General features: G+C 42.0%; 2 long non-coding RNA genes across 2 annotated transcripts in view; one reads left to right on the forward strand and one right to left on the reverse strand.

The window, feature by feature from the left end:
- Positions 1 to 21,095, reverse strand: part of LOC109023605 (uncharacterized) — a 36,801-nt gene extending 15,706 nt beyond the window's left edge. The window contains exon 1 of the long non-coding RNA XR_002003026.3: positions 20,406 to 21,095. This is a non-coding gene — a long non-coding RNA (uncharacterized lncRNA). The remainder of the gene's footprint in view (positions 1 to 20,405) is intronic.
- LOC115931081 (uncharacterized) overlaps positions 1 to 21,810 on the forward strand; it is a 48,715-nt gene that overhangs the window by 6,408 nt on the left and 20,497 nt on the right. The window contains exons 3-4 of the long non-coding RNA XR_004067648.2: positions 13,159 to 13,395; positions 14,024 to 14,111. This is a non-coding gene — a long non-coding RNA (uncharacterized lncRNA). The remainder of the gene's footprint in view (positions 1 to 13,158; positions 13,396 to 14,023; positions 14,112 to 21,810) is intronic.

The following is a 21,810-nucleotide window of genomic DNA, read 5'->3' on the forward strand; positions in this document are numbered from 1 at the left end:
GTGAAGACTCGCAGAAGTTAGCAAGTTAATGGGGAACGGGAGATCATGGCAAACAAGGATGTGCAAACAAGGAGCACAGCTCAGGGGACTCAATATGGAGCTGTAGGGCCAAGCGTGGCATTGCTTGGTAAGTCCGGTCCCATTCAGGAAGCCTATTGGTGAGTATTTCAAGTCCAAGGCCAAGTCTGAATTTCCAGTAAGCAGCCTCATGTACCTAAGGGAATAGCTGAGGCACTTATTTCCCTTTCTTCTAATTTTGTGAAGTCTTCCTTCCCTCTAGTCATTTTCTGTTTAGACCCGAGGTTCTTTGTTGTTTTCACTGTGCTGCTTTAGGTACAAACAGCTGCAAGTCACCGTCCACGCAGGATCAGTAATTGAGTCTATCTCAGAAAGATATACTTTCTTAAGATGGATGTGAGTTTCATTTCATTGTCTTCTGTTCATCCTTCACTTTGCAAGATTCATAAAAAAGGATGTTCCTTGCCAAGGAACTGCCTATTGTTAAGAATTCTCATCCTTTTCCTTCTTCCTTTCTCTGCCCGAGGCAGCTTCCTCTGAAAGTGTGAGCACAAAGGAAAATGGGCATTTTTCTGCCTGACTCAGAGGCTGTGGGTTTTATTCCTAACATTCAAAAGAACCGTGCACAGCGGGGCTCCCGAGAGTCAGCCATGGCTTTCCAAAAGCATCCAAGAGTAGAGGTACTGTGTGTTAATATTAATAGGCTATAGTTGGCTCTCTAGAGGAATTTTCAAAGGGCTCATTTTCCTGCCTCCTTTCTTCTCCCTAGACCGCATTGCTTTTTTAAAGTTTGGATTGCTTAAAGCAAATATAGAAAAAGCAAATTTGTTTCTGGGAGGATAGTTTGCCTTTCTCGAATCTTTCAAGTCATCCTGCATAGGTGTTGCCACCAAGGCAAGCTTCAGCATTTCTTTTCTCTTCTCATTCTCTGTAGGAAGAGTCTGAGTGTGCAAGGGCTGGTAGAGCCAAGAAGTCAGTCTGTGCTTGTAAAGAGGAAGACAGGGCATTTTCCCTCAATGTCCTTTTGCAAAGTGGAAGGAGAGTGCCACTCCCACTCTTGAAGCGTAGATTTGATGTGGAAGACCTTTCAGAAATATGAAAGTATCTGCTGTTGGGGCCCTAATATTTGTGAGAATGCTGTGTGTGAATTGTTTATGTTTTGATTCTTCTAAATTACTTAAGGCTAGAATATAGCTAATATGATGTGGTAAAATAAATCACAAAGGTACAAAGATTTCTTTGAACAAATTTAGAGTGTTAAGAGATTTCTGTAGGGCAAGGCTCTTAGAGGACATCTAAATTGTACAAGATTGTCTCCACTTCCTGGAAGATAAGCATAGACATTCAACAAGTATTTATTGAACACCTATTTTGTGTAATAGTTTGCAGGTGATTTGATTGCCTACCAAGAAAATCCAAGAGAATAAACCAAATAACTATTAATTCTGATGAGTTTAATAATGTAGTAAAATACGAAAGTCACAAGTACAAATTGTTAGTTATCCTATATATCATTAATAACCAATTAGAAGACATAAAGGGGAAAGGCTCCATTCACAATAGCAAGAACAAACTTAATAAGATGCAAAAGACCTATGTAAAAGCAATACTAAAATTTGCTGATGGACATAAAAGATCTAAACAAGTGTAGATATATACTATATTCTTAGGTAATCTCATTAATTCTTTCCAATTAAACTATAAACTCTCAATTACAAAATCTCAATTAAAACCACAGTAGGAAACTTAAACTATTCTGTCTATTGTAGAAGTTGAGCATCCCTAATCAAAAAATCTGAAATCCAAAATGCCCCAAAATCTAAAAATTTTTTAGCACTGACATGATACCAGAAGTGGAAAATCCCACACCTGACCTCATGTGATGAGTCACAGTCAAAACTTTGTTTCATGCACAAAATTATTAAAAATATTATATAAAATTACCTTCAGGCTATGTGTGTAAGGTGTATGGAACATAAATGAATTTTATGTTGAGACTTGGGTCCCATTCCCAAGATATCCCATTATGTATATGCAAATATTCCAGAATCTGAAAAAAAAATTCGCAACACTCTGGTCCCAAGCATTTTGGATAAGGGATACTCAACCTGTATATGTGGAAGACATAAATGTCCAAATGGAGCCAAAAAACAATTTGAAGTGGCTTGCCATATAAGATAGCTAAATTGATGTTACAAGCCATTTTAAATAAATGCCATAGAGGCACCACAAATCAAAACCAATGGGAGGTGGCCAAGGTGGTACTCAGAGGAAAATATATAGCTTTAAGTGCATACAATGGAAAGCAGAGACATAGTGAAAATTAATGAGCTCATCTTCAACACAGAAAACTAGAAAAGGTAACAAAACAAACCAAAGAAAGTAAAAAGGCTAAATAAAGTTAATAAAAATGTATGTTAATAAAGTAGAAAATAAACTCATTAAATTTGATTGATAAAATCAAATTGACTGGAGTTTAGAAGACCAATAATCATGCAAGCAATTGAAGAGGCAATCAAAGATATAACCCTAGAAATTATTCATTCCTTAATGGTTTTATAGAGCTCACTTATTAAATTAACCCTAGATCCAGTAATTTAATAAGTGAGTTCTATAAAGCCATTAAGGAATGGATAATTTCCATATTGTAAACATTATCTACCTACCTACTTACACATACACATACAATTTCTGGATTGTAGAAAATGATTAAAAGGCTCTAACCTATTGTATGAGTTTTTAATAATATTACTAAAATATGTCATGTAATATTACATAATATTACAAAGAAAGAGATATGTCAATATCCCTCATGAACATAAATGCAGAAAGTCTGAGTTGGAGATGTTGACTGGGAGAAATCAACACAAGAATGATAACAGAACCCGTCCCTCTACAAAATTAAGGATTGAATTAAAGGAATATTACATCATCACCAAGTATGGTTTATGATGGCTCAGGATATCTCATTAACTCATTAAAAAATAAACACAATGTGATTATTTCAATCAATTCAGGAAAATGATTTACAAAATTAACACCTATTCCTTATTTTTAAAATGTCTTAGCTATGAATAGAAGGGAAATTCTCAGCTTGATAAATGTATACATTAGAAGTCACTAACATGCATCCTACTATTGGTGATATCAGAGGATTTCCAGTAAAATTAGGAACAAGGTCAAGATGTCCAGTAACACTGTGGCTATTCACAGTGGAAGGAGGAGTGGAAAGTCAGGAGCAGGTGTGGGAGGTAAGAAGGTAAACTAGACAGAACCTATTGGATGTAGAGCTAAGCGGGGAACTAAGTAACTCCAGGAGGAGGCCAAGCCTCCTGGCCTTGGCACTGGCAAGGGTGGGGGCAGAAGTTGTTACTGAGATCAGGAGCACAGTAAGAACATGTGTAAGGGGTCTAAGAAGGTCAGTATTGGACATGCTGACATGTTGACTTTGAGAGCCCCATTGAGATGGCATCCTGGAGCTTGAGAGAAGTCTGAGTTGGAGCTGTAAAATCAGGAGGTCAGCACAAAGATGATAAAGACAGCCATAGGAGGTGCTGAGATGGCCCAGAGAAGCAGAGGAACAAGGTACTGCACTCCACGCTCCAGCTAGAGTTAACAGTGAGTCTGTTCCAAGCCTACTGGCTCCTCTCTCATCTCAGTGCATTTACTTCTTCCATTGGAACTCCCCACAATCCTCTGCCCCCCATCCCACTCTCTCGGCCAACTCTTACTCATCCTTCATGACTCAGCTTAGTTATCAACACCTCCTTCTCACATCAACCCCTGTAAGGCTAGATCCCACTCTCTGTGCTCTCAGAGGGTCAGCAGTCTGACACAAAAAGTCAGGGTTCTGCTATAATGCTAATATAACAGAAAACTGACAATCTCAGTGTCTCACAACGACAAATATTTTATTTTTTTGCCCATCATGGGGCACTAACTGGGGCAGCTCTGCTGCAGGCTGCAGCTGATGAGGTCTATTCCTCATGTCTCTCATTCTAGGATGTGCTTCCATTCTAGGACATGCTCTTATTTTTGCAGGTGGTGGAAGTGCAAGAGGCCAAGCCTAGCTGTAAGCACATAGACAGCCTCTGCTTTGTCACATCTGCTCACATTCTGTTGATCAAAGCAAGGAACCTGGCCAAGCTCAAAGTCAGAGGGGCAGGAAAGCAGACTCCATAGTACAGATTCACAAGGCAGAGGTCATGGGCATGCAATTTCATCATAGGAAGGAAGTGAAGAATTGGGGACAACAATCCAACCCACTCCACTGCTGAGTACCACCTCTGAGTGTCAGGCTTTATGGCCTTGGCCTAGTTGCTTGTCTTCCCGCTAGGTTCTCAGTGCCTTCAGGACAGGACCCTGGCCAACTTACTTATTATGGTATCTCCAGTTATGACCACAGTGCCTGCTCTAGTGAGTCATGGTGATGCATATACATCTACTGAATGAAAAATTGGATGTGAGGGGTCTCAGAGCCAAGATGGAAGAGTGTTTCAGAAAAACAGGGAGTGATCAACACCCGAAGGACCTCAAGACTGGAGAGTACTGTTCAGATTGAATAACTTGATGTTCATTGTTAACCCTGGAAAATACAGCTTCAGGGGAGTGCCAGGGCTGGGAAGTCAGAAGTCAGACTGCAGTGGGATGGGCAGTGAATGAGTGGTGAGGAAGTACAGGTGGTGAGTGAAGACCACTTTTCCAACTCTTAGGGAATAGGTTATAAGTAAAGTATGGTAAAGGAGGGATTTTAAAGATAAGAGAGGTTCAAACGTGTTTACAGGCTCAAGGGAACAGGCAAGTAAAGAGGGTACATTAGTCTGTTTTGTGTTGTTATGAAGGAATACCTGAGACTGGGTAATTTATAAAGAGGTTTATGTGCCTCACAGCTCTGCAGCCTGTACAAGCATAAAACCATCATCTGCTCAGCTTCTGGTGATACTTCGGGAAGCTTTTACTCATGGCGGAAGGCTCGGGGGAGTAGGCGTGTCACATGGCACGAGAGGGAGCAAGAGAGAGGCCAGGCTCTTTTAAACAAACAACATTCACACGAACTAATAGAGCAAGAACTCACTCATTACCACCAGGGTAGCACCAAATCGTTCATAAGGGATCCACCCCTATGACCCCAACACCTCCTGCCAGGCCCCACCTCCAACATTGGAAGTCATATTTCAACATGAAATTTGGAGAGGACAAACATTCAAACTATATCAGAGGGAAACATTGAATATACCTGTGAGAGAGAGGATAACTGAGAGGGAGGTACGTTAGGTAGTGCAGCAGGGATGAAATGCAGCATAGGCAGGTGTGTGTGTGTGTGTGTGTTTGTGAACATTTGTCATGTTTGGGCTGTTAAGCATCCACGCAGCCCTCCTCGTTAGAGGAAATCCCCACTGAGTGTGGTCTTGTGAGGAGGCAGTGCCTGGCTACTAGCTGTGGGAGCTGAGGGGCCGTGCTTTCCTCTTCTGTCCCCTGGTAGCAACATACCAGCTTGTGACTTGAGCTCAGTCAGTCAAACACTCTCAACAGACTTTGAACACACCAATGGATAGTCAGTCAGGGCTCTTTCACGGTAGTGGTGGGTGCGTCCCACAGAAAACTCCTATGCTCCCTCTTTTTGGTCTTCAGAGGTCACTGGGTTGCCCTAGTTTCACACTTCCTCTTGGTTCTATGAGTCTTCAGTCCCCTTCCAGTGTGTTTTGTTTCTCTGTTTTGTTGTTGTTGTTGCTGCTATTTGGTGTTTTTGCTTACTGCTTGTTTTTTGTTATTCTATGGATGACAGAGTCTAGCTGATGGAGGATGGGGTCAACAAGCCAGGACAGGATGATGCCAGGCTCTCACTCCTGGCATCCCAGTCAATCTGTGCCTTGTGGAGATGAACAGATTAACTGTACCCACAGAAAAGCTGCCATGTTTTCTGAATGTTGGTCATTGCTATAGCACCTTCCCAATGTTTTCCATGTCCACACAACAGCACCTTACATGGAGCTGCATTATGTGCTACTGCCTAATATTTTCTTCCAGTTGACTAGATTTTTATTTAAAGACGTTGATTTAATAATCACCATTTCAAATGAAAACCCAGAATAATTTGCTTTAGTTAAAAAATATATACATATATAAAAAACAAAATAATGTTAAGTTCTGGACGAATACTATTACATGATGAGGGTTCTCATCCAAAACTCTTTGTTAAAAGGGGAGATTAGCAAATGATGTGGTTGTTAAAGACATGTTACTTGCAAGCTGAGACTTTCTTCTTGATTTAATCGGACACACTGAAGCAGAAGCAGAAGGGAGTGACTTTCTCACTTTGTGATTTAATGTTATTTAAGACTGAGTCAGCTCACCCTTAAATCATCTCAAACATCAATGGGGCGCATTTCCTGCCATCTCTAGGCAGGGTGCAGCGATATGGGGCAGAGCATGGAAATTGCCAAAGGGAGGCACCAGAACATTTATGCTATTGGAGTTTCAGGGAAGGTTTTATGGAGGTGGGACTTGAATTCTGAAATACACACAGGAGAGCAGAGGCCATTTCAGTCATGGGAAACATAAAAATAAGGAGGTGAAAGTAAACAGCGGGGATATAGGATGGTATAGACCAGCTAGGCTAGAGGGCAGAGGTTGGACACAAGCTCAGAAAGGGTCCTATCCCTTCCCCCCGACCATGGGTCTTCCCCAACTCTACCCTTTGTGGGCAGTGCCTTTGCTTTGCCATCACCTGTTATATCTTGTGTCTTTAGCCTGTCCTTGCCCCTGGGATGGGAGCCATGCATGGCCAGTTGTGAATTATTGTGCAGTAGCCATTGTTTCCTATTGACCTGCTATGAGACGGGGTGGGTCTGGGTGTCCTGCTGGGTACTCCACTGGCTTCTATGCTAGTGCTTAGCCGACTCCACCAATTGGGTTGGCACAGCAGGTACCAAACTGTTGTGAATGAGATGCCATGCTTTTTGCCATTGCCATGTTAGACATACACTACTCCTTAATAATTACTCAATAATGAAAGCAACTCATTGTTTAAAGGTGTAAATAAATCGACTTTAAAAAGACATTTCATATTACTATCATAAATGCAAATCCAGCACCAGTTGCTGTAAACATGAGACAATACTTTAAAATAAATGCATAACTATCAAAATAATGCTTTTCAAGTACCATATAAAATACCTGCTGATATTTTACCTCACTGCAAGAAAACACTAGGCTAGAGAAATGAAGCAGGTCCATTTTTGGTAGAAAGGGGAAAACCTTAGAGCCTCAGAGCTGGATGGAGCCCCAGTAAATGTCTAGGTCATGGATTGCAAGCTGTTTTTCCCCACCAGTAATGCCCTTTGTCATCCTTCCTCTCTCTTTCTCTCTGTCTCTTTTTTTCCCCCCCTGGGAACGATGCATAAAGTAGCAAAACGTAGGGCTGAACCCTTTAATGGGCTATCTGTTTCTCTGGAGAAACCCAAAGAAACCCATTCTGCAAACCTCAACCTTCATCCCTTCCTCCCTCTTGTGCCATGCTTGCCCCCATACACAGAGAAGTAGCATCAGTGCCCTCCACCACCCACATCAGCAGCTAGGGGGAGACAGAAGCAAGTCAATGGCCAAGGAGTGGAGGGTGGGCTGGGAGAGTTCACTTAGCTTTGTGACACCAGTGCACCCCCACATTGGATAGCACCCAAGGCCCTCATCAAACGTTGAGTGCCATGCTTGTTGAAGCCTGCAAATAATACCCCACGAGCCGCCAACTTCCTTTCCGAGGCACATCTGCCTGGACCTCTGTTCTGTTTGGTGCCAAGGCACTAGGGAGGCTTTAAGGAGCAGGCCGTTGCCTTTCTCTACATGTGCTTCAGGCCTGTCTTACCCTCCCCATGGTCTCCATCATACTCCTTTCCTGAATATCATTTCTTTCCCTTTGTCCCGCACACAAAAGCTCAACACGGAGTTCACTCTGTGAGCCTAACCTTTTGCTTCCCGCACTTGGCTGGCTCAAACGCCACTTGCAAAAATGGTAACCTCAGCAGGGCAGAGCTCAGTTCCTGCTGCCCTTTTCCAAGTTTTTGTTTCGTTGCAGAGCTCTAAACCAGTGTCTCCCTCTGTGCTTGGGAGTAAGAGCAGCATCAGACCATTGCAAATCTACTGGATTGGCTGATACTCATTGACTGGATGGAGATTTCAGAGGCAAACCTAGGCTTCTCCAGAGGAAAGTAAGACTTCAATCCCAGTCCTGCCATTTCCTATGAAACCACTTGTAATCTTGGGTTTCTCTTCGTTGTTAAAGATAAGAAACGATCTGAATTTCCAAGCTTGGAGTATTGTGGTGAGGACCAATCAGGGAACGCGCATGAGAGTGCCTTGTAAACCTGCCCTGCTGCAGCAAGGAGGGCATGGCTTCTGCCAGGCACCTGTAAGCCCTTCCTAAGGGAGTTGAGCAGTTCCCTTAGGGAAAATGTCTTAAATGTTGACTGAATTCTCGCCTCTTCCCAGATCTCCAAATGCCAGTAACTGATTTTGTGGAGGTGATAGGTAAAGAAATGTTTATGCAAATTGGGCCCTGATTAGATGCAAAAAAAAAAATGTTGACTGCTTTTCGAGGGTGTTCATTGTTATCTGAGAGTTTTGTTTGCACATGAGATGCATACAATGTGATTCACATCATTGGCCTCACCCTGTCTTATTTGCCTTAATGTAATTGTCTGTTCAGATCCACTGATGGTGAAAATTACATTTGTCCTTATCAGTGGAGATACTCTAAAAATGAGAAGTTCAAAGAAGGCAGAGGCTTTAATACAAAGAAAATGTGTTTATTTTCTTAGCTCCTTTGAAACAGTTTTATCCCCTGGAATGGGGTAATTTCTTTGCAGAACAACAAAATGGATGGCTCCTGGTAACCCCTCATCAGGGAAGGTGCTAAAAAAAAAAGTGGCCTGATTCAGAACATCATCAGTTCAACAGTGTGTGCTTGAGTAACCTTGGAAGATTTGGAGATTTTCTGAGAAATCCACAATGTGTGCTTGAATGCAAAGGTCATTCCAAGCTCTTCCTATACTGAAATGCTCATGCTGGGAATTATCCCTCAGCTGGGGAGAATATATAGGAAGACAGAGTTTAGATGTGGAGGAAAAGAGTGAAGTTTTCACCTAGTGGAACAGATTCTTTTTTTTGGTCAAAGTTTATTATTGAAACTACCTATCTATAGGATTTTTTCAGGTCGGAGTGCAGGGGCACGATCATGGCTCACTGTAGCCTCAATCTCCTGGGCTTAAGTGATCCTCCCACCTCAGCCTCCCAAGTAGCTAGACTACAGGGATGTGCCACCATACCCAGCTCATTAAACAATTTTTTTTGTAGGTACAGGATCTCACTATGTTGACCAGGCTTGTCTTGAATTCCTGGGCTCAAGTGATCCTCCTGCCTTAGCCTCCCAATGTGCTGGGATGACAGGCGTGAGCCACCATACCCAGCCTTGGATTTATAAGGTTTTTGTATTTTTTTTCTGTCCAGTACAAAACGTTTGGTTACATGCTCCCTTTCAACCTTATTTACGTTCATGAGGCTGTAGCTTTATGTGGAGTCTTCGCCTATCAGATAAGTATAGGTTTCCCAGACTACATAAAATAAAAATAATAGCTAGCATTCTTTGGGTGTCCATACGCCAGACACTGTGTTAAAGGCCCAACACATATCATGCCATTTAATCCTCAAAACATCCCTCTGAGCTGGGCTCTATTGCTATTATCCCCCGTGTTTTGAAGAGGGTAAATAACTTTACCCCAGGTGACACAGCTGGTGATTGGGGAGCTGGGACTTGAGCCCAGGTGTGTCCCCGCCTCTATGGCAGTGATCTAATTAACAACGAGGCCAGAACTTCCTGAGCATATGGTGTGGATCAGGCTCACCCTGGAAAGGTTTTGGAAATACAGCAGGTCCTTAAATAATGTCATTTTGTTCAATGCCATTTTGTTATAATATTGATAAGGAAAAGAAATTGATTCCCGTCAGGGGCCACTGTTTGTGTGGAGTCTGCAAGTTCTTCCAATACCTGTGTGATTTTTTCTGGATACTCTGGTTTCCTTCCACATCCCAGTTGTGCATGGGAGGCTCACTAGTGCGTCTCCTTGTCCCATTTGGAGTGAGTGCGGGTGTGTGTGCTTTGCCATGGGATGGCATCTTAGCCAGGTCAGTTCCTTCCTTGTGCTCTGAGCTGCTGGGATGGGCTCCTGAAATCCTTAACTGGAATAATTGGGTAAATAATTATCTTACTTGTTTTTAATTAATCTTTCTTGATGTATGGATAGTTCACATTTATTTCAGTGTTTAATATCAGAAGTGTTTTGGTTTTTTTCTAGAGGTTTGGTGATGTTTCTGTGACCAGAAACATAGGAGCTTAACTCTTATTTCTATCAATTAGCCTATGGTAAAATCGGTTTCGTTATATATTGTTTTGCTTAAAGTTGCAGCATCCAAGAACATATTGGCGACGTGAAGTGAGGATTTGCTGTACAGTGAAATAATGATGAAGTGTCGCTGGAGGCGAAGCCTGGGAGTGTGTGCTCTGAGATGGTCCTGCCCAGCTTTGGTTAAGACCATGCCCCGGGCCATGCAGGCTGGCATTCCATAAACTTGCCTGGCTCCCAGAATAACCCAGAGGCATTTGCTGTAATACATAATACGTAGGTTCCTAGGCTCCACTTCAGAGCTGCTGAGTCAGAAAAACCCCAAAAGCACCCGGGACATTTATTTGAATAAAGCACTTGTCTAAGGCACTTACCCAAGGACCATTCATCCAAAGGTGCTCAGCACAAATGTATTGAATAAACTAGACCATTCATATGGAAGGTCACTTTTGAATTTGTTGTGGAAAGTGCTTTGGACTAAGACCTGGCTTCCCCTTCTGTTCTGCCCTAATCTGCTGAGCAGCCTTTGGCAAGTCACTTCCTCTCTTTGGACCTCAATTTTCCCACTGGTTAAATGAGAATGGCTGAGGTGACCCTTTCTGGCTCTCACTCCTTTGAATAGCATGAATATTTATTGAGTGCACCTTTATAAGAAACATCCAAACACAGGGCTGCAGGCTTTGATTTGGATCTCCCAGCACTAATGTTTGAGGCAAAACACCTTAATTTGCTGTGAAACAGTGAATCTTTGTGGACAGGAGTCCTTTTTGTCTAACGATTGATAAAGCAGGCATCTCCTCCTTCGGGGTAAACACTGAAGACATTACCTAACCACTTCATCCTGTGTGATCCCAAGATGCAATTGTTCCCCTCCACATGGGAAAGGCCAAAGGGACAGACAAGGCAAGTAATAAACATGCCTTAACTTGAAGAGTCCTTCAGTTTCCCAACTCCTTCCACACCTGTCGCCTCATCTGACTTCAACACACATCTGTAAGGTGGGCAAGTCAGGAGCGTTACCCTCATCTGGTCAAGGAGGCGCCCCAGCTCTTTCAAGTCAAGCTGGAGCTGCATTCTCAACTTCTCCAATGTGGGTGTGTGTTCCCCTGAAGAAGTTGTTTATGAATGAGAGAAGGGAGCTTGTTGGTTCACCCTCAGCACCTAGAACCATGCCCGGCATTCAGCACTAGTAATTACCTGCTGAATGAATGAATGAGTCTGGTCCTCATTCCCTGATTATGACCTCTCAGGAAGTTTAAAGAGGTGCAAGGTGGTCTGTGGGTGTTTAGAGAATCACTTTTATTGCCACAGTCATTTTTATTGTTCTCATGTCTACCGTTAAACTCTACATTTTAGGATGCTGTTGAAAGGCTGTTGAGAACAGAATTTCCTAGTGTGAAAGTTATTAGAGAAATAGGATCAAATGGCTGCTATTCACTCTTGAGAAATTTCTATCTCTGTATGGTAGGTGGGAAAAGAGGGGGAAAATATTGTCTCTCTAGAGGCCCTGATCTAAGGCAGCCACTTCTGATAAGGCTTACCTGAAAGAGGTGGCATCATCATAAAACTATCAGGTGGATCGTCAGAAAAGATGACAGCTGGGAGACCCTAGTATCACAAACTAGCTGTGATGCCTTTAGCAAAGTCCTTCACCTTGAATTCTACCTCTCGGGTGGGACAACTCTGAGATGTGTTCTCTGCAGTAACCTCACTCAGAAAATGAGTTCTTCCCTGGGATGTGATGAAGGGCTTGTGAGGTGGCAGCTGGAGGGCCCTTTCAAGAAAGGAACAAGTGCATTACCAACACTGAGCAATGGCATCAGGATCTCTTATATCAGAAGCTACAAACTGGGACCAGCACATGAGCTTGTGTAGCCTGCAGTGTTTTAAAATTTTTCAATTTGCTACCAAGACATTTGAAAATCTAGGGGTTTCTAATACAATTTAGATTTATAGTTTCTCTCGAATAATGGGTCCACATTCTTGCATGGCCAACAATTGGTTGAAGCCAAGTAGCTTCTTCAGCTTCTCACTGACACAGAGGCTATCACCTTTCTCCCAGTAGAGAAACAGTTTTCTGCACCCACGGCAGGCACTGTTGGTGCCTAGCCCTCCTCCCCTGGCACCTCCAATCTCCATGCACACCAGCCAGGTGGCTTCTGACTGCAATTCCCTCTACTTCTTTCCCTGGGAGGTTTCTTTGGACACCTGAGTATTCTCAGCCTAACTGCAGGATGGACCAGAAACGTCAGGGAGCTGCCCCTGGGAGCAAGCCTCAAGATGTGATGGATGGGAGGTGTTGAAGAAGTACCTGGACTCTGAGGCACACTCTACATTGTCCCCTGGAGGTCCTGAGCAGGGTTGAACCCTAAATGCCTCCAGCAAGAGCCTACCCATGAACATGTTGTGTTGGCTTCCCTTTCCTCCTGGTTTCCTGGAATCAACTACCAAATAAGCAACTTGCACTTAAATAGTTGTCTCAGGGTTTGCTTCTGGGGACCCCGACCTAAGACAGTAAGCTGGACTCCTTTCAAAAAGGAAAATGAAAAAAAGACCTTGCAGCTGACCTTGCCCTGCCTAGCATTTTCTATTCTAATGCCCTATGAGATGACATTTCAGCTGATACTCGAGACGACAGGTGACAAACCACTCTTTCCAGTGCAGAGGTGGCCTTGGGCATCACTGAATTGCATGTGGCTTGTCTTCAGGGTTCTTGTACCTTGAAATTATCTCTCTTAATTCCCAGGTTCTCAGAAGGCAGTCACATCTGGACAGCGTTCCTTGACTACGCGTCAATATTCCATCATGTTGTTGCCGGCTGTGAGGAGGAAAGTGACCTCCTAAACAAATCCATGCACGTGTAAATGACAGCTGCTGGTTTGAATCTGTTTCTTCTCCCACCACTTCCTCTTCTGATCAAAGAGCCCACCTTTTCATTTGGAGGAACCATTTCTCAACTGGCCTCATTCTGTGAGGTTTAGAGGTAGGAATTGAACTTAGCTCTGTCTAGAGCCAAATCTACTCCAAAAGTGTTCTTAACCACTACTGTGGGGTGGCTGACAGTGCAGGCTCTGGAGTGAGATCTGCCACAGTTCAAATCTCAGCCATACCTCATACTAGCTAGGAGGCTGGGGTAAATGCCGCTCACCTTTCCAGCCTTAATTCCTTTATCTCTCTCATGAGCTTATTGTGAGAATTTAAAAGATATAATAACCAGAAAGCACTTAGTATAGTTCTTGGCTCATTAAAGTGCTCAACAAATAATAACTATTAATGTTTAAATTATTAAGACTCTAGTTGGCTGAAGAAAAGTGATAGGAAAGCTGGAGCCTCTGGTCTTTACTCTGGGAGCTTCTAGAGAACTCAGACTTTGGTTATTTCTCTCCTGTCCCTGAGTCCTACCCACATTGTAAGAGTGAGTGAGTGAGTGATGATGGTGTGTTTGTAGAATTCACAAACCCATTGAATATTCTTCCTGAAGCTTAGCTAAGTGAGCTCCTTGCCAGGAACTTATGTGTGGACAGCCACGAATCATGGCATCAAATAATATTTAATTTCACTTCTTCCTAAATATTACTGAATTCCATTCCCAGTAACTTTTCCTTTTGAAGTTCTCTTTTTGAGGCAGTTCAAGTGGAAAAAGAAATAACCTAGAAGCAAGTAAAACAACCTTATTCAAAAACAACAAAAATCCTTCAGGTAAGTGCAAGGAACTGGGCCCTTTTGTGTTTTTTTGTGTAAATTATTTAGTATACTGATTATCCAACATGTCCTTTATTATTTTAGAGACTGCTTCTTCCATCCCCTAGGGAGAGTGTTTTTAGCTCCATGGAGCATGAATTTTTTCACTTATCTAGTGATTATTAGGTATAAAAGTCCTTTTTGGTAAGAGATTCCACTTTTAATGGTCTCTTCAATGAGCAGTTTTCTGTAAATATTGTATAAGTCTATTCAGGGAAAAAGAATGCCTTCGCCTCTGGATTCTTTATAACTCCACTCTGATGAGGGCATCTGCTGAGTCCCAGCTTGTGGATCCGCGAGGTTGATGTGGACTCTAGTTCTGGAATCCTCTTCTGTTTGGACTTCCTTTTTCCTTTTTATTTTTTTGCTTTGATGGCATTTGCATTTCTACATGGCCCTGGAGCCAGACTGTGACACTTGGTAGCTGTGTGACCTTAAACAAGCTATTTAACTTATCTCATGCTCATTTTCCTTATCTATAGTCTGAAGATAATATCAGCATCTACTTTTTAAGGCTTCAGTACAGATTAAATAAATATCACAGCACTTACCGTGTGCTGGGCACTGCACTGTACTGCCCAGCACATGGTTAGTACTTCATATATCAGCTCATCATCATCATTGTCATCATCATCATCATCATCATCGTTGTCGTCATCAATGTCATCATCATCACCATTGTCATCATCATCATCATTGTTGTTGTCATCATAATCATCAAGGTCATCATCATCATCAAGGTCATCATCATCATGCAAGTGGTTTCTTTACTTTCAACATACACAGGCTGCCAAGGGGATAGCCCTAAATATAATTGCCCTCATACAGAATCTCTCTCTGACAACCCAAGGCCCAGCAGGCTGACTTCATTAGTCTGCTCACCTATAAAAGGGGTAATAATAGTATCTACTTCACAGTGTCGTGAGGATTAGATGAGTTAATAAATGTAAGGTGATTAACATATTGCCTCACACGTAATGGGTATTCAATAAACAATGTCTTGTTGGAGTTCTTACTTGCAGCTTAGCTCTTTGAGGGCTAAATATGCAAAGCAAAAACCCAATAAATTTATTTTCTCATTCTTAAAGAAATATTGAGTGCCTTCTGTGTGCCTGGCACTGTTCTAGCCTCAGGCAAAGATAAAGTAGTCATAGTGAGTACAACTAGCAAGTGACAAGGTTCTCACCCCATTTACTGTCATGGGAGATGACTGACAACTACTATATAGCTATGTTGTATAATAATACATGGTAATGGAAAAAAATAAAGCATAAACATAGCAAGGGAATAGGGAATAGAGAGAGTCAGAATAGGAGATGGGGTTGTTAAAATAGATAGAATGGGCATGGTGGCTCATGCTTATAATCCCAACGCTTTGGGAGGCCGAGATGGGAGGATTGCTTGAGTCTAGGAGTTCGAGACCAGCCTGGGCAACATAGTGAGACCCCCCATCTCTATAAAATTTTTTTAAAAAATAGCCAGGGATGGTGACATGTGCCTGTGTAGTCCCAACTACTCAGGAGATAGAGGTAGGAGAATTTCTTGAGCCCAGGAAGTGGAGGTTGCAAGTGAGCCATGATTGCGTCATTGCACTCCACCCTGGGAAACATAGCAAGACCTGTCTCAAAAAAAAAAAGAAAAGAAAACTCATTAGCAAACTCCCCGAGCCACCCGTTGGCCAGGACATTCACCTTTAGAGGACATAACACTTCCCAATCGAGCTTCCCATGTAGTTCAGAGAGTAGACAACTGCAGTCTCTAAACTACTGATACAGCACATCAGCTAATTAAATTACTGCACCCTGCTGGTTGCAAGGCTAAAGCCAGTGGAGTGATTTGTTATTATCCTCTTGAAGAACAATCGATGGGCAAAATATTACTAGATTTGATTTTTCTAAAAAGCTGGGAGTAAAGGTATTTAATTAAGATTGTGTCAAAGCTTGGCTCTGGTTTCCCCTTTGGCCCTTTTCTTTTCATTTCAACTATGAAAGTGTTCCTCTTAGAAAAATGTGAAGAAACTAGTTTATCTCCATTATTGCCAAAGTACAAGTTGTATTTTGTCAACTTACTCCCAATCCATATTTTAAGTTGCTATCAGGGATCTTTGTGCAGGAAAAATCTAATCCAATACAACCCATGCTAGAGTGTGGTTGAGCTTCATTTCATGCCGAGAATCCCAAGGAGGGACTATAGTCTGGGTAGAGACTTTGGCTATAGCTCTCCATTTATTCATTCAACTCACTCATTCACTATGAATTAATTCAGCTCCTCATTTGTGCAAGATACTGTGTTAGCAGCAGAGCATACAATTGAAGAAAAGACAAAATTTTGATGTTTCTTCCTCAAAACCCTTGAACAAACAATGGGAGACTATCTGTAAAAGAGAAATGACTTGATGCCACCAAATTTTATTTGTTTCTCCCTAGGAATGGCCCCTCTTTCCCACTTGTTCAAAAGTAATCTGTCCTTTAAACTCTTGCTTGGTTGAGGACTCTTCCATGAGGCCTTCCCTGAATACTCCATTTCTTACTTGCAATTCCCCACCCCCATATTTTTCCGACTGAGTTTCCTTTGAACAATCTGTACCATATAATTTTTAATCAAATGTGTATTGTTATTTCTATTTTGTCTTATTTCCAAATTAGATTGCAACTTTTTTGAGGGCATGGACAACATCTTCTCCTTCTTTGCCTCAAAACATCTACCTCGTTTAAAATAATCCATTATATGGAAAAGATACTTGCACATGCATGTGTATAGCAGCAAAATTTGCAATTGCAAAAATGTGGAACCAACCCAAATGCCCATCAATCAATGAGAAAGAAACTGTGATATATATATATATATGAATGAATGATGGAATACTACTCAGCCATAAAAAGGAATGAATTAATGGCATTCACAGTGACCTGAATGAGACTGGAGACTATTATTCTAAGTGAAGTAACTCAGGAATGGAAAACCAAACATCATATGTTCTCACTAATAAGTGGGAGATAAGCCATGAGGATGCAAAGGCATAAGAGTGACACAATGGACTTTGGGGACTCAGGGAGAAAGGGTGGGAAGGGGATGAGGGATAAAAGACTACAAATAAGGTGCAGTATATACTGCTCGGGGGATAGGCGCACCAAAATCTCACAAATCCCCACTAAACAACTTACTCATGTAACCAAACACCACCTGTTCCCCAATAACCTATGGAAATAAAAAAAAATTTAAAAAAACAAAAATCCATCTACTTCCTTGATCTCTTGCATAGAACAGGCACCCATTTAATTGGAAATGAGCAAACTTGTTGCTGATGTTCCTCAGGTGATTTGGTTTGACTCCAAGAGACTATTCATATCCACCATCCATTCATCCATCTATCCACCATTCATCTTATCCATTTCTTCATTCACCCACCATTCATCCCTCTGTTCACCATCCAGCCAGCCATCTTTCACCCATTCATCTATCCCTCTACCATCCATTCCTTCCTTCATTCACCCAGTAAAAGTTCAATTGTGGGAAAACCTATAGTTTTTAAATCCTTTTATTTTATGACTGATATTAATTGCTATATCCAAAAGGTCAAGAGATAATCAGCACAGAAAGTGAATGTTAGAAATGGAATCAGATGCAGATGACTGGTCTTGGTATCTGCCATTTCCTCCCACCCAGATGCCCTTTTGTTCTTAGAAGCCAAAGACAGTCATCTTAGAAACTTTCGGGCAACAAAATTCATGCAGCCTTTGGAACTAAGAATTACTAGTCTCTGCTTTCTAATGGTTTAGTAGTCAATGGACATATATAATTTAAGCCATTTAATTTGCTTTCACATGTGATGTTTTAGAAGCAAACAATTTGTGCTAATACAATTGTTTTATTAAAAATCATACTACTTTAAGCTTTCTAAGAATACAAATGTACAGCTTATAACTGTTCTGTTACCATTAGTCACACACAAGAGAACATGACACAAGGTAGGTATTGTGTCTCTTGGAAAGAAAAACAGCTTGAAAGAACAAAAGCTTGCATATCAATTCCCTGCCAGCCAAAGGGAGTGAGTCCTGTAAAGCATCCAAGATAAAAGGAAGATGGGAGAGAAGGAGACAGAGACAGAGGAGGTGGGAAGGTGCGAGAAAGGGGAAGGAGTGAAGGAGAAGGCTTTCTGAATGGTAAAGGAAACAGAAGGGAAGAGAAAGAGAAAGAGAAAGAAACCTCTGAGGAGGAGGGAGTGTGCTGTGATCTCATGAGGGAGACCTGATCTGCTGGCTGGGAGGAAGAATCCCACTGAGCTGAGCCAGCTCCTTTTGGCCGCCTTGCCTTCTCTGCATCATCATTCAATTCACACCTGGGCCTCTTGGCCGGTGGGCTCTCTTTCACTGCTTTCCCCATAAAACCATCTAATCCTCTTTCTCCCTCTCTGAGACTCTTTCCTCAGAATCAAGCTTGCAATCCTCTGCTGCTTCACAAAACACAAGTCCTGCAGCATCCAAACACAATTAATTGACTTAATGCCTTCATCCACGGCCAAGCAGGTCTGGATAATAAAAGAGCCATAAATAAGCAACGTGGCTATCAAACGCACAGAAAATAGGACCATTGGCATTTACTGGTAGAAGCTGTTGGCTTGAATTGCATCAACAATGACTCCAGATCTTCCTTCTAAAATAAAATAAGAAAATGATCCATTTGTTGTTTGGGAAGAGAATTCTATTCATATATTTATTTGGGAGGAAAAAAAAGATGTTGGTGGTTTAAGACCAGAAGCCAAAAAGAAAAAAAAAGCCCGGTTTTATTCTTGAAAGATCTGATTACCAGCCTTTGCAATGTTTCAGGAAAATATTTCAGGACACACTGATAATTTGCATGAGTTTGAGAGGTGTTTTTGCAGCTTTTCCAAAACAGAAAAGAAATAAAAAGAGAGGATGGCTTGTTATTCCAAGAGGTAGAAATGCAAAAGAAGTCAGAATATCTTGAAAAAGAAGAAAATGTTTTGGCTTTCTGGCTTGTTGCTGTGTAATTATTTTAAAATATTTCAAATGACTACTTTGCTAAATTTTCTTTTCCTATAGCAGCTTGAGATAAACATGTGAAAGTGATTATTCTGACTCTTGTTCCCCAATTCATGTTTATTTATTTATTTTGCTAAATATAACTGTATTTAGAGAAAACCCAGGATTCTCTTTGAAGTTCCAGCCAGAACCTTAAAGCCTCTGAAAAGGCATCAAGGGAAAAACAAAAACAAAAACAAAAACAAAACTCAGCCTTGGTGACGGCCACACCCAAAATGATGCCTACCTTCTCTCTTCCCAGAAAAAAAAAGTTTATTTGGATAAAGCTCTTAAGCCATTTCTTTCTTGTTCTAGTGAGAACCTGTAGCTAGTCCTTCTTAAACTCCCTTTCTCCTAAGCCAAATGGATAGACACCTATAAAAAGTAGAGTCAAATAGCAACAACTCTGGAACTGAGACAGGAATCCTAGATCTGATTTGCCGTGTGATCTTGGATAAGATAGTTAACCTCTCTGTGCCATAATTTCCTCATCTACAAAATAAGGATTATAAATGTACATACTCCGTAGAGCTCACTGAGTGTTCACAAAAAACCCACCTACTTACAAAAAGTCACTTATTAGTTATGTACCTGGCACATAACTAATACTTGATAAATGCTAACAATTATTGGTTTCCTATATGCAGCCTCTTACCTCTAAATGCAATACCTCTTCTAGGATACAGATTTTGTAGTAAACTCTGTAAATTTCCTATTTCCAAAGTTTATATTTTTAAATTATTCACATTAGGAATATTTTGTTTATTTTCACATCACAATTTTTTTTGCAGCCATTGCTTGAGAACCAATTTATTCTTGATCATCTTTTTTGATGTGATGCTTATCAGTAATCCCTGAAGAAATCTAATTTAAAAAAAAAGCTTCAACATCTATAGCTGTCTATGTTGGATTTATTTGCATTAGCTATTTAGATGAGTCTCTCTAGCTTGGCATTTGTCACCTTTTGTTTAACTTTTTTTCCTCCCAGGAGATCAACATGCTTGCATCCTTCTATCGGTACTTTGAATCTTGTATTTCACTTGAATGCCCAGCCCCGCGTCAGTGATGAGATATTGATTTCTTCTTGTTGTCATTTAACATTCTCATGGAGACCCTGGCAGACCAATTTACAAATGACTGCTAAAGTGCTTTGGCAAATTGTGGTGTTTTTGACAGAGAAAGAAAAATACAGACTATGAAAATTTTGTACCTTTCAATGGGATTCACTTAATGCCATGCAGCCTTTCTCCTCATGAGCATTTTCGGTCACCACTAAAGATCCTGTTTGGCTTCTTTGATTCTGCGATGCACAGGGCTCCCTCCTCCAGGCAGGATGTCTCATCTCTGGACTTTGTGGACTGGGGTTGATTCTTTCACGCCCAGGGGGCCTCACCTCTGGGCCTGCTCCTTTCTTAGAGGTTAGTCTTTGCCTGAGCAGGCACACTTGTTCTGAAACCACCACCATGGGGTTAATTTGCAGATCCTCAACCCACCGGGCAGACTCCACTTTCTGACCCCATCTGTCAGATGCTGAAATTCATGGTCCTTCCCAGGGCAGAAGCCACGAGCCACAGAGCAAAGCTGCCATCACTTTGTATATTTCAGGGTTATTTATTAGGCCTTGGCTTGGAAGTCTAGCCAGGAGGTTTTCACTCAGGGTCTGTTTGCCTTATGCAGTCTGTCTCTGAAGTGCAATTTGGAGATACAGAGACGTCAGGGTAATTTTCCATCCTCTGGTGACAGTGTTATTATCGAGAAGGAAGGATGAGGGCCGCTTGCTGTGCTAATGACTGCTTCTCATTTCATAGGCTCCAGGAGACCCAGGCTGTAAACGACTGCACATAGTCAGGTTCCCCCAGAGCCTCACCTGGAGTTCCTCGCCCTGGGGAAGTGATGTTAATGGTTTTCTTTGCAAATCCCTCTCCCACCCACTTTCCTGGCAGGATTATAGAATCCCTGTGTCTAGACACCCTGGGAGCTCTGAGGATTTCCTGAGCCTGTTTTCACTCACTCATTGTGATATCTCCTATGGAGGCTGAGTCAACACCCAGTATTGTGAGTATTGGGGGCGTAAAGGAGATGTTAGGATCATAACCTAAAAGTCCCTGTCTCCCACCCGCAGCCCCCTCCCTGACCCTGTGACCCATCACGCTAGCCTTCTGCACACTTTGATTCTGTGCTTTTCAGAGCCCCGAGAAAGCTCCAAGCCTAGAATGCTGCTCCTTTCCCCCCTTCATCTCCTCAGTGTCCACCCATCCTCTGTCACCAGTCATCAGAGAAGCCTCTGTGCCTCCACGCCAGAAGAGGTCAGGCTGGAAAGCTCTTAGAACCTCTGGTTTGCTTCCTTCAGTGCCTTTCTTCTATTTCATATTTGCGTGAGAATGTGCCTGGCCTCTTCCACCTGAGGAACCTGAGAGGCTCCTGTGAGCCAGGGCAGGCTTGAGGCTCTGCTCACCAGCGCATTCAGTAGGGAGGAGAGGCTGGCACATGCAAGTTCCTTTCTTTAGTCATCTTAATTGTATGAATGGCTGCGAGGGAGTAGCCTTGGGGTATTCAGTGGGGAGCTGTGAGTCAGTAGAGGGGTATATAATAGGTACTCACCTGAAAATGGTCTT

The sequence above is a fragment of the Gorilla gorilla genome, chromosome 18, assembly GCF_029281585.2.
Source record: "Gorilla gorilla gorilla isolate KB3781 chromosome 18, NHGRI_mGorGor1-v2.1_pri, whole genome shotgun sequence".
Taxonomy (NCBI): Eukaryota; Metazoa; Chordata; class Mammalia; order Primates; family Hominidae; genus Gorilla; species Gorilla gorilla.